At 45.1% G+C, this 13,811-nt stretch overlaps 1 protein-coding gene across 2 annotated transcripts in view; it reads left to right on the forward strand.

The window, feature by feature from the left end:
- Window positions 1–13,811, forward strand: part of KIAA0319L (KIAA0319 like) — a 962,229-nt gene that overhangs the window by 282,441 nt on the left and 665,977 nt on the right. The window lies entirely within an intron of this gene.

Consider the following 13,811-nt stretch of genomic DNA (forward strand, 5'->3'; position numbering starts at 1 on the left):
GTTAAGGTACAATTCATGAATGAACAATTTGAGCAATGGAAATAGATACAAAATTTTAAAAGCTTCTTCTAGTAGAGTAAAACAGGATAGGAAACCAAATTGAAAAGGGGGAGGTTAAAAATACTTAAAACTCATAAGCAGTCATTGTTACAAAAAATATTAATTTTCAAATACAAGCAATGTGCAACATCCCCAAGCTTTTGATCATAAAGTGCTAGTGCAATACAGTGCAATCCAACCTGGAATAAAGTGCTAGTGTTAAGAAATTTACTTGGTGATTGAGTCTACCAACATTTCAAGACTGCTTTTAGAATCATATAAATTTAGTTTTAGTATTCAATCTAATTTCTAGCTTAACCCCCCCCCTTTAATACCTCCAGATTCTCAAAATACTTCCAATTTTTTTCACAGCTCCTGACTGCTCCCACTCTACAAGCATAAGCGTTTTCGAAATTCCGTGACCTCCTCATTTTGTTAATCCATTTTAAATGGGATAGAAGTTCCTTAGATTTCCAATTTTGGAGTATTAGGGAGCGAGCAACTGCACAAGAAATAAACACAAATATTTCCTCATCATCTTTGAGAGTACCTCTATCTGTGGATATACCAAAGAGGGCCAATTCGGCTGAGGGTATTAGTGTTTTCCCTATAGCCGCCTCAATGTCTGTGAGTATGGCCTCCCAGAAAGATTTCGGTTGGGGACAAGAAAAAAAAGTGTGAAGCCAATCCCCCTGGCCAGCGGCCTGGCATCTAAAGCATTTATTCTCGACCTCTGGAAACCTTTTCTCAAGTGCTTCCGGAGTCCAGTACGCTAACCAACGGGACAAGAAGGCCATCCTCTTGAAATTTGCGTCACAAAATGATTTATCCTTTTGTGTTAAGTTGCATTGTGTTAGACTAAATATTTTATCAAGATGGCTGTCCTCCATGTCTAATTGCCCGGCACAATGGAGCCTCTTGTACCAGTTTCCTATGCCGCTAGTTTTGGCCTCATAAAGGAGTGTTACCAACTCACCCGTTGAGGGGAGTAGTCCACCAATAGTTCTTCTCAGAAAGTGGACAATTTGTAGATATTCAAAAAGAGTTGGTCGCCCAGGAGTGGTTATTCTAGCCAGCACTTCTTGCCACGAAATAATTCTATTCAGAACAAAGAAGTGTCTTAACTCCCGAAATCCCAAATTCTCCCAGTTCAATATTCGGCTGTTACTAATTTGGAGGCCCAGACAAAAACACTCTCGTAAGCTTAAAAACTGGGAAGCTGAAGAACTAAGATTTTTTTTGAAAAAGGACTGTAATCTGAATAGATATTCTTTCAAGGTCTTGTATCTCGACCTTTTAGGGAGTTTTGCAATCTTTAAAAATACCTGGGTTTGAGAATCGGACTCTTGTAGCATTTTTTCTAAGAAGAAGCTATCTCGATTGTTTTTTGAACCTGTCAGACCTGCCACTAAATCAAGAAAGGCTGCCTCATAGTATGTTTTTAAGTGTGGAAGAGCAAGTCCCCCCTGCTCAACTGGAAGTTGAATCAAGGATAGCTTTACCCTTGGGGTTTTTCCACCCCAAACAAAACTTCTGATCATAGATTCGATGTCTTTAAAAAAAAAGTGGAATTCAGTTTAATAGGAACATTACAAAACAAGAATATTAATAAAGGTGGAATAGACCTCTTGATCAGAGATACCCTACCAATCAAGGTGAGAGGGATTAGAAGGCATTGGGAGAGAAGATTCTTGATTTTATTCTTCATTCTCACATAGTTAAGGAGATGGAGCTGATGATAATCGCAGGTCACATATATGCCTAGATACCTAATAGGGTCTCGGCTTGCAGCCTGTACACGTAGACACAATGCGAGATGGCTGAGACTGGTGTTTAAAGCGAGAACCTCCGTTTTTTTAGCATTTATTTTGTAACCTCCTATTTGTTAATATGCTTTGAATTATTTTAATATAGTTTCTATATTCTCCTTGTTTGGCTTTACGTAGAGGATAATATCATCCGCGAAAAGCTTGAGCTTCGCCATCCCAGAGATAGGGGGGAGAATGTCTGGGTTGTTTCTAATTTTAATAACCAAGGGTTCAATAAAAAAAGTAAAAAGAAGAGGGGATAAAGGGCAGCCCTGCCTGGTCCCGCGATTAACTTGGATTGAACTGGCCTTTTCCGAATTTATTATAATATGTGCTGAAGCACCTTGATAGATGTTCTGCAGCATCTTAATCACTTGTTCTGGGAACCCGAATTTAGTAAGGGAATAGAACAGGGTTGCCCAGTTAACTAGGTCGAACGCTTTTTCCGCGTCGACCATTAAAATACAGGCAGGGGTTGAATTAACATTAAAATAGTCTAGTGCCTGAATTAAGAATTTGGTGTTAGAAGCCATAACACGGCCTGCTATGAATCCTGACTGATCTTTATGTAGGACTTCTTGCGCCGCATACATAAAACGATGGGCCCAGATTTTCAGTAGGATTTTATAGTCAGAATTCAGAAGGCTAATCGGCCTATAAGAATTAATATCTTCTGGACTTTTGTCTTTTTTAACAAAAGGATATTATTGTTGCTTCTTTAAAGGACGCGGGTACCACTCCTCCTAGCTTGATGTAATTAAATAGATTCATTAGGGGTGTTACTAGTTCTTTTATAAAGATTTTATAAAATTCGATTCAGAACCCGTCTTGCCCACAGGCTTTCGCCCCTGGTGTTGCCTTAATAGCATCTGCTATTTCCCCTGTATTAATTTCAAGCCCAAGTTGTAAAACCCGATTGGGTTTAAGCTTTGGAATATCTAAGTTCATAAAATAGTCCTGTATCTGACCTTCCCCTAATTGATATTCAGTGGTGTATATGCGACCAAAGTGCTCCAGAAAAGCCCTTTGGATCAGACTGTTATCTACTATCTCTTGGCCATTTAACGGGTCTCTTATTTTGACTATCGCAGCAGACTCTTGTTTTTTTCTCACATAGTTCGCCAAGAGCTTTCCTACCAATTGGCTATCCTCGTATATCCTTTGTTGGAAGGTTCTAGAACTGTTGATCTCTTCCAGTACAAAGAAGTCCCTTAATTCTGCCTTTGCTTGCTCCAGGTGATTCGGGCGAAGGAGGAACTGTAGAACATATTCTTTATCTACAGCCTTTTGGAGCGTGGATATCTTTTGTCTCCTCTTTTTAGCCTGGGCAGATGTAAAAGATAATATCTGACCGCGTGCTGCCGCCTTAAATCCCTCCCAAACGAGAATGGTTCTGCCATGTCATTGTTGATTTTAAAGTATTCCGAGATCCATTCTCCAAAACCAGCCACCCAGTCCTGGTTCTGGAGCAGGGTACGGTCCAGCTGCCACCTGGACTGGTCCCTGCCCCCACCTCCTAAATTAACTTCAAGCTCTATCTTCCCATGATTGGAAAAGGGATTACATCCAATAGATGAACTTAAAATCTGAATCAATCTAGATATCAAAAAGTAATCGATTCTTGTTGCAGTCTGGAAGCGGTGTAAATAACAGGTGAAGGATGCCGCTTCTGGGTTTACTGCGCGCCATGGATCTATAAGTTGGTATTCTAGGATAAAGGCGCCCACGACTTTTTTAGTATTAGGTTTTAGTTGTTTCTTATTTTTATTAGAGGTGTCTTTTTGTAAATCTTGTATGTAGTTGAAATCTCCTCCCATGATCTGTCCAGGAGCCCCCCTGAGAAGATCGTTGATTTCTAAAATACTAGACACCTCGTCAGATATTTGCCCATAGTAGTTTACAAAATTCATTACTTTACCTTGGATTTTGGTGGCAACCCATAACCATCTCCCCTTGGGATCCCTTCTTATTTTTAGAATTTCCCAGGATAGTCTCCTAGAAAAGTAAATTGCAACGCCTCTCTGGGCTCCCCCAGCTGAAGCGAAAAACACATGAGGGAAATATTTCGGGATGAATAAATTGGGGTGTTAGTTTTTAGGTGGGTCTCTTGGAGAAATATCACATGGGGATTCTGAGAGAATGCCCATTTTATGAGGGCACCATATTTTTGTTTATTTAAAACACCATTGGCATTAACTGATAGGATACTACATTTGTTCATTTCCATATTAAAATTCTCACATCTTTAAATCATTCATTCAAAATTTGATACACACCCTGCCTACAACTTCTGCTCTTTTTTACTATTTTCACCCCAACCCCCCCTCTCCCTCTCCGGGTGAACCCCCACCCTCCCCTGAAATGTGGCACCTTCCATTCCTCCCACACTGACCACATTCTCCCCCCCCTCTGCTGACCTGGGTGTCTTCTTGTTACACCCTGAGTGACCCTATAAGCCCAATGCCCCCCTCGGCAGACAAGAAAATTGATCCTATTCTATTCCAATACCGAAAAAAAAATAGACTAATTTCCACTTTTCCACAAGCTTAATCATTAATATTTGGCGACCTGATACTAATTACTCAGACATTCATCTCTGAAGTAATCTCCTTTAGGAGAGACTGAGCTTCTTCTAGGTCGGAAAACATATAGAACTTACCCTTCACAAGTACTTTTAACTTAGACTGCTGAGAGATTGAGGCTTGAGCGCCGTTCATTTTAAACAGGTGGAGAATTTTGACAAATTCTTTCCTGCGGCGTGCAGCTGTAGCGGTCATGTCGGAAAAAAATCTACATTTAGTTGTCTCAGTAACGTAAAATTGCCTTTGTTGAAATGCCTTGGATAGAATCTCTTCCTTAATCCTGTAATCAGCAAAGTTCATCGGTATAGTTCTAGGAAAAGTTGAGTTTGCGAACCTCTGTGCTGGGACCCGATGATCTCTCATAATGGACAGGTCTCCCTCGAACTCTGGTAGTACTTTTTGATGAAAAAAGGAGTTGACCCACTGGAGCGTATTTGAGCCTTCCAGTCCTTCAGGTACCCCCACTATCCTAAGATTGGATATTTGAGAGTGGTTCTCAAGCTCCTCTAGCTTGTTTTCAAGTTTACTTTCCGGAGGCTCTTTTTACTTGCAGTCTTTTCGGCTTCTATTCTTGCTTGGTTGATGTGATCTTCAAGAGCCGATATTCTTTCCTCCGCTTCGTTCAATCTTGTAGGGAGTCCTTGCATCGATTCTTCGAATTTCTCCAGTCTAGAATGAAGAGCGGCTATCTCGACTTGCTGATTTGTCTTTATCTCACGAATCTCATCCAGAATTAAGTTTAACATCTCGCGAATGTCCATTTGATAGCTCATTTCCTTTTCGGGGCTGCCACTTTAACCCTTTTGAGGAAGCTGGGTCGCAGATGCTGAGATTGCTGGTGTTAAGCCCCTTAAATCCCCTTCTTGAAGCATTCCGACAGGTGGACGAGCGGGAGATTGGAGAGCTACAGCAGGTGATGAACTCTGCTCGGATAAAGTCTCTATGCTAGGATCTTCACTGATCATGATCGGACTTGTTTCCGTGTCAGATACTGCACCACTTGGTTGAAGCCTTTCTGTCGCCGCAGAGCCACTTGACATAGACGGTGAGGGAGCTGCAAATATAGTTTGTGATACAGTCTCAGGCAATTGTGCGAGGGAGTCATTCACTACCACTGTTACTGGGGATGTGGCTGGAGTTTCAGTTTCCGTTTCCGGGTTCTTTTCGAGCAGGGCTGCTGATATTTGGGGAGTGCGCGCAGTCTTTTTTTCAAATAAGGGAAAGTCTCTTATCTCCTTCACTCTATTCAAACTTTTCTCGCCTGAAGATGGCACAACCCCCGCAACATTTTTAGGTGATGCTGGGGTATTTTCCGTCGCACCTTCCGTGTGACTTACTCCCACATCTTTTTCTCCTGCTTCTCCTAGTTCTCCTACCCATCCGTTTGGAGGAGAGGTTAGAGTGGTGTGGAGTTCATCTTCAGAGCTTTCAACCGTAGAATCCTTCCCCAAAACGGGCGAAACCGAGCTTCCTTCTCCTTTTTTAGCGTTCTCCCTTTATTTAGCAGCTAACCGTGCAGCTTTTCTGGCTAGGGCTAACCGTGTTTTGCTTTTGAGACGGGCAGTTAACTCCATTTTAGCGGTTTTATTTACATCCTCACTGTCTTCACTGTCTTTCAGTTGCCTCCCCAGTTCAAAATGTTATCGAGTCCACAGGGCAGAACAGCGAAATAGCGATAGCAAACAGTCTTTATGCCCCTTTTTAGCTCCCCCTCGCCACACCTTTTACTTGCAGAATGAGTGCTAGAAAGAATGCTGGACAGCCTGCCTCTCCTCTTATCTCTCCGAGGGGGGTTGACCAGGACCTTCCTTCTGGAAACTGCTTAGGAGTAGGTCTACTGTCCGGTGTTCTGGCAGCTACAAGCCACAAATCCTGACAGACGGAAAATGCCAGAGCAGCGCCTCACGAGCAGCTAGGGGCGAGTTGAGGGGGGGGCTCGCACGGAGAAAAGGCAACCAATACAATCCTCTCTCTGCCACAAACTGCAAACACACCGGAGGAGCTCCGAATCACAGGGGCAACAACTTAATTCAGCTCGCGGCTCATTTCTTTGCAGCTCCACTTTGCTGAATGCCATTACCGCGAAGATTTGCGCTGCTGAGGGTGGGCGGGGCCAAGAGTCGTGATGGCTATCCAGAGGCGTGGAGCTCCGGAGCCATCTCCCTTTCACCTGAAAGAGCAGTATTTGAATCTTGCACTTTCTCATCTAACGTTGCCCAGAAAAGTAGAGAGCCACCTTCAGTCAAATCTCCCCATGTTATTAATCCTGCTGCTTTTAGTGATATAGCAAGTGCATCTTTAAGGCAGCTAGGAGACCCTGGGCTGTCCCACCACGGGGCTAATCTTGAACAATATTCCAGGCTCATTAGTATTTTAAGTCTGGCCCATAATCGTACTGCGCCACATTAAACTTTCAGCCTAACCTTTTTGAAAACATTTTTGTCTCCATATTTAAAGAGAAAACCTTCTTGAAGAAGCTCCGACTGGTCAAGCATGGCTTTAAACATTTTCCCCCTATCAGAGTCATCTGGATGTTTTAACAGCATTCTTGAGTGGGTTAACTGAAATGCCCACTCATAATACTGAACATCCGGGAGTGCAAGACCACCCTTATCCCTTCTCCGCCTCAATTTTTTCCAGGAGATCCTGGTTGCCTTGCAGGTCCATACAAATGAAATATTAGCCTGCTGAAATCTATCAATCACATTTTTATCGAAATGTAATGGGATGGTATTAAAAAGAAAAGTTACTTTTGGTAAAAAAACTATTTTTATCAAGTTTACTCTACCAAAGATGGTCAAGGGGAGATGAGCCCAGGATTTCATTTGATTTAAGCTCTCTTTCAGAATATTTAAGAGATTCACCATAGCTATTTCCGTGATGCTAGAAACGATTTTAACTCCCAAATGCCTCATTTCATCTTTAGTTTGATGGAGACCCCTTGGCAGGGTCCAGGTCATAATTTCAGTTTTTCATGCATTAACTTCGTAACCGGACACTCTGCCAATGTCTCCTGCTAGCTTGATGACTTGGGAAAAAGATGTATCTAAATCTGAAGATAAGATTAAAATGTCGTCCGCATACAGAACTACTTTTCTCTCCCATGTGCCGCTCTTGAATGGTATTATCGCTTCCTCCCCCTTAATACTCTCAGCAAAAGGCTCTATGTATAAATCGAAGAGGAGGGGAGAGAGAGGGCAGCCCTGTCTCGTTCCTCTCTTAGTGCTAAAAGGCTTTGTCAAATTCTCATTTACTATTAGCCTTGCTGATGGGCCGAAGGAGGTCGCTCCCCTTGCTGCTTGCTGCTGGTATCGTAGCGCTGCTCACACCGCCTGTGCCTGTGCCTTATTTGCTGAACAGTTTTCACTGATTTATGTAATTAGCGCTGCTCGCGCTGCTTGTGCCTCTAATTTCTGGAATTTTGTTATTTTGGTGCCGCTCGCGCTGCTTGTGCCAGAGCCCCGACTAAGATCATTGTTTTGGATTTAAATATTAATGTTGCTGCCTGTGCTGTGCCCTAACTCGTCGCGCTCGCATATTGGCTTGCAGCCATCTTGTTGTTGTGACGACCCCCAGCCCGGCTCTCCGCCCCGCTCTCCGCCCCCCGCCTCCAAGATCATCCTCCCTCCCACTGTGTACATCCTGCCAGCCCCAGCGCTCGTAGTGCTGTGACCGACCCGAGATCCCCGAAGGAGGTCGCTCCCCTTGCTGCTTGCTGCTGGTATCGTAGCGCTGCTCACACCGCCTGTGCCTGTGCCTGTGCCTTATTTGCTGAACAGTTTTCACTGATTTATGTAATTAGCGCTGCTTTTGCCTCTAATTTCTGGAATTTGGTTATTTTGGCGCCGCTCGCGCTGCTTGTGCCAGAGCCCCGACTAAGATCATTGTTTTGGATTTAAATATTAATTTTGCTGCCTGTGCTGTGCCCTAACTCGTCGCGCTCGCATATTGGCTTGCAGCCATCTTGTTGTTGTTGTGACGACCCCCAGCCCGGCTCTCCGCCCCGCTCCCCGCCTCCAAGATTATCCTCCCTCGCCCCTTCCACTATCCATATATGACAGATGCATTTACGCGCAGCGTTCACACACAGAGGTCGCGCCCCATTCGCGCCGAAGGCGCGCCAAAGGTAAGCCCGTCTACGCCCATCCGCGCCTGGACCGCGCCCAGCGCCCGTCCCCCTGGTCCCCACCTCACCCAGCCCTCCAGATTAACATATGATGCCGCAACCCTCCACACCGGACGAGCACCACAATGCTGCAATGCCACCCCAGGACGTACTCGCGGCCCATTCGCCTACCTCTCCTGCAAGTTCAACTGCTTCAGGACCCTCACCAAATCCACGTCCCCCAAACACAGCTCCGACTCTAACCGCCTAAAGTGCATCCTGCTCAACACCCGCTTGGTCCACAGACACGCAACTGAACTCTGGGACCTACTCGACACTGCGTCACCTGACACCACCTTCCTTACTGAAACATGGATGAACACATCATCGGCACCCGACATCGCCATAGCCATACCGGACACTTACAAGATTATCCGAAAAGACCGCACCAATCAAACAGGAGGCGGCATCGCCATCATCCACAGAAACACCATCAAAATCACAACCAGCTCCGACGACAATCTTGCTACCGCCGAACATCTCCACTTTCAGATCCACACCGACCCCAGGACACACTTGGAGGCACCCTCATCTACAGGCCTCCAGGCACCCGCACTCAATTCAGCGATGACATCACGGACTTCATCAGCCCACACGCCCTCGCCTCCGAGAACTACATTCTTCTAGGAGACCTCAACTACCACCTTGAAAACAAACACGATAGCAACACCAACTCCCTTCTGGACAACCTGGCCAATCTCGGACTCCAACAACTTGTTGACACCCCCACCCATGTAGCCGGACACACGCTCGACCATATCTTCACCTCCAGCAAGCACATCGCAGTACAGCTCTCCATTGGACAGACCACAGCTGTGTTCACTTCAGCTACAAAACCACCCTGACCCACAACCGTCCACAACCTATTCTCCGGAGAAACTGGAACAAAATCACCTCCGACCAACTCCTCACATCACTCAACCAATACCCTCCCACCCTCTCAATGGACCCAAACCAAGCGGCCACCAACCTCAGGCAATGGATTACCCACAGTGCTGACGAATTAGCACCCCTGAAAAAGCACTAGATGAAATCATCCAACAAAAAGGCTCCCTGGTTCAATGACGAACTTAAAAAAATCCAAGAAGCTATGCCGCACCCTGGAAGATATGGAGAAAAAACCCAACCTCTGACAACATGGCCTCCCTCAAGACAGCCACCCGCAAACACCACCAACTGATTCGATCCGCCAAGAAATCAGCATTCAAGGATCGTCTCGACAACAACACCCATAAAAGCAAGGAACTCTTCAACATCGTCAAAGAATTCGCCAACCCCACCGCAGCATCTAACGACATCACTCCCTCCCAAGACCTCTGCGACGCGCTATCCTCCTTCTTCTACAACAAAATTGCCGACATCCACAACAACTTCGAGAATATTCCCAGCGATCAACCCCCCCCCACCCCACCCCCCTCAGATCCGACTCCGCCAACTAACAACCTCTGCGCCTGGAACCCAATCACCACTGAAGAGACCATTCGCCTCATGAACTCAATCCACTGTGGCTCGCCTACCGACCCCTGCCCCCACCACATCTTCAACAAAGCTGAGTCCATCATCGCACCCCACCTTCGTGATGTCATCAACTGCTCGTTCACCTTTCCAGAAAGCTGGAAACACGCCGAACTCAGCGCCCTTCTGAAGAAACCCACAGCAGACCCCTCTGAACTTAAAAACTATCGACCCATATCCCTCCTCCCATTCCCGGCCAAAGTCATCGAGAAAGCCGTCAACAGCCAGCTCGCCGCCTTTCTTGAATCCAACAACTCCCTTGATCCATCTCAATCTGGGTTTTGAGCCAAACACAGCACCGAAACCGCCCTTATTGCAGCGACCGACGACATCCGTACACTCCTGGACAACGGAGAAACAGTGGCCCTCATTTTACTCGACCTATCCGCCGCTTTCGACACAGTCTGCCACAGCACCCTTATACATCGCCTCAGCAATATCGGCATACAAGGAAAAGCCTTGGACTGGATCATCTCATTCCTCGCTGGGAGAACGCAAAGAGTCCATCTTCCCGCATTCCACTCAGAGGCCACCGAAGTCATCTGCGGCGTACCTCAAGGATCCTCACTTAGTCCCACCCTCTTCAACGTCTACATGAGTCCTCTCGCCTCCATCGCGCATCAACACAACCTTAACATCATCTCTTACGCCGATGACACCCAGTTAATCCTTTCCCTCACCAAAGACCCCAACACCGCCAAAACCAATCTTCACGAAGGCATGAAAGAAGTAGCCGAATGGATGAAACATAGCCGCCTGAAACTCAACTCAGACAAAACGGAGGAGCTCATCCTAGGATCTTCCCCCTCTGCCTGGGATGACTCTTGGTGGCCTTCCGCTCTGGGCACAGCACCCACACCCACAGATCATGCACGTAACCTTGGCTTCATCCTAGACTCATCTCTCTCGATGTCCAGACAAGTCAACGCAGTCTCGCCCTCCTGCTTCAACGTACTTCGCATTCTCAAAAAGATCTTCCGCTGGATCCCCCTCGAGACAAGAAAGACTGTCACCCACACTCTGGTCACTAGTCGACTGGATTATGGTAACACACTATACGCCGGAATCACAGCAAAATTACAGAAAAAACTCCAGCGCATCCAAAATGCGTCAGCGAGACTCATATTAGACATCCCTCGCCAAGATCACATCACCGGACATCTAAAAGACCTCTACTGGCTTCCCGTCAACAAAAGAATTACTTTCCGCCTTCTCACCCACGCACACAAGGCCCTCTACAATCTTGGACCCGAATGCCTCAACACTCGACTGTCCTTCTACAAACCCACCCGCCAACTTAGATCGTCCAATCAAGCCCTCGCTGCAATCCCGCGCATCCGAAAATCCACCATGGGTGGCAGATCCTTCTCCTTCCTGCCTGCCAAGACCTGGAACTCACTCCCCACCCACCTCCGCCTTACTCAGAACCACATCTCCTTCAGAAAAGAACTTAAAACCTGGCTATTCGACAAATAATGAACCCCTTCCCCTAGCGCCTTGAGACCCTCTGGGTGAGTAGTGCGCTATACAAATGCCCGAACTTGAACTGTAGAGGGGTCTAACGGTTCTACAAAACCAGCCACTTTTGTCGCCATATTTAAAAATAAATGAAGCAAGCCTCTTGGCTTTTACATAAACTTGGCCATGTGGTCCTTACTTGGAGAGACCTATGTAACGTTTTATCCTGATCCAAGGTATACACTGACATAGTCAGTAGTCTTTCTCTTAATCTCTCAAAATACCAGCCTTTTTTATAGCCAGAGCTAAAAAGTGACTACTCTACTAAACCCCTTCCTATTGCATTTTCCAGAGATTTCACAAGGTAAAACCCATTCCTTTTGTATATTTCAAAATGTAAATACCCTTTCTTTAGTGCTTGTCATGTGGTTCACCATGCAAAGCCCCTTCCTGATGTATTTGTCAGAGTTCACAATCTAAGGCCCCTCTGTATTTGAGAAATTCGGATCAGGAGATCCTAAGCCAGTCATAAGTTACCCGCTGCAATTGTTTAAATAATGCAACCTAAAGAAATATCAGGGGGGCAAACTAACATTATAAATGTAGCCTGCTCCTGTTATCTTGAAGGTACTGTGCGACAATTTGCAAACGCACAATGGTCCTACATGATCCTATTGGAAAACATGCTACTTTTCACAATCAAAAGGCAAAGTTTGCAGGGTATTTAAGACATTCACCATGTAAAAGTAGGTGTCTATTTAGTTTTTCCACGCATTTAATAATAAATAAAGCAAGCCTGTTGGCTTTAACTTAAACATTAACATTTCCATGCCGTCCAACCCTAGAGATAATTATAACTTATTTAAGCAGAACTGAAGTATACGCTGCCACGCTTTTTGGAGACACAAAGCATTTACTGTGGCTAGATCTAGAAAGGGATATAGATGTGCTAAATCTTCTTCCTACTGTATTTGTCAGAGTTTGCAATGTGAATACCATTCCTGTTGTAGTTGTCAAAATGTACAGCCTATTCCTATAGTGTTTGTCATGCCAGTTCACAGCGTAAAACCCTTTCATATTCCATGCGTCGGAGGTCACAGTGTACAAGCCCCTTCCTATTGCATTTGTGAGAGAGTTCACCATTAAAATCCAGAGTCCATGGTGGTTGGCAAGGAGTTCACAATGTAAAACCACTTTCCTTAGGTTTAGGTGAGCAAATGAGTGTAAAACCACTTTCTATATTATTTGTCAAAGTTCACAATGGGAATCCACTGCCATCTGTATTTTTTTTTTATTTTTTAGAGTTTTATATAGCGCAAACTAGACCCGAGAAATCAGGTATCCGAGCGCTTCACATGAGCACCACTTTCGTTACAGAAGGACACATTCATTTTTCTTAGACACGGGGAGATTAAGTGATTTGCCCAGATTCACAGGATGTTTAACGTCCTTGCCAAGACTAGAACCCGGTTCCCCAGCTTCGAGGTCGACGCTCTAGCCGTAAGGCTACATCCTCTCCCCCAATATGACGAACAAAGAAACTATGAAAGTTGACAGAACAGTTTACATTTTGCTTTTAGTCAGTTAAGGGAAGACACTAAATCAGAGAAGACTGCAAGAAATAGAAGCAAGGTTGGAATAAAATAGGATTAATAGGCTTAACATATGGTAGTGGATTATACAGCACTCTGACTGAAGAGAAGACCATAGAAGAGCTCAGAGATGCAAATGACCATAAGGTAGAGTAATTAAGAAGGACGTAGGACAAGTACTACATTCAAGCGTGCTTTAGATCTAAAAAACATTTTACTGCATTTTCAGGTTATTTGAAAATTGTCTTCCCGATGAAGGCAAAGTTATTGCAAACCATAATCACATTGCCCCTGCCTTGCTGTCAATGACAGTAACCACACAAGCACTAACCATCACACCTACAAGTGTGACAATTCGGACAATTCAAGTCCACCAAAGCTATACGAATGGCTTAGGCGGCAGGTAATAGTCATCCTGAACCTATATATAGAATAAAATTAGACAGAGAGCTCCACCTTGTGGTAGACTGGCACAAGCACCCGTGTTGGCAATTAAGAGCCGGTGCCTAGTACCGCAAACCACTGGCTCAAATTGAGCACTTTCTAATTATGTTCTAGACTTCTTTAGTCAGTACGTCTATGTTAATACACTGACTTACTGTTGAGTATCTTCTATGGAATCTCTTCACATGGCAGAAGGCTCTGGCCTTTA

This window comes from Lissotriton vulgaris, chromosome 2_1, assembly GCF_964263255.1.
Source record: "Lissotriton vulgaris chromosome 2_1, aLisVul1.2, whole genome shotgun sequence".
NCBI lineage: Eukaryota > Metazoa > Chordata > Amphibia > Caudata > Salamandridae > Lissotriton > Lissotriton vulgaris.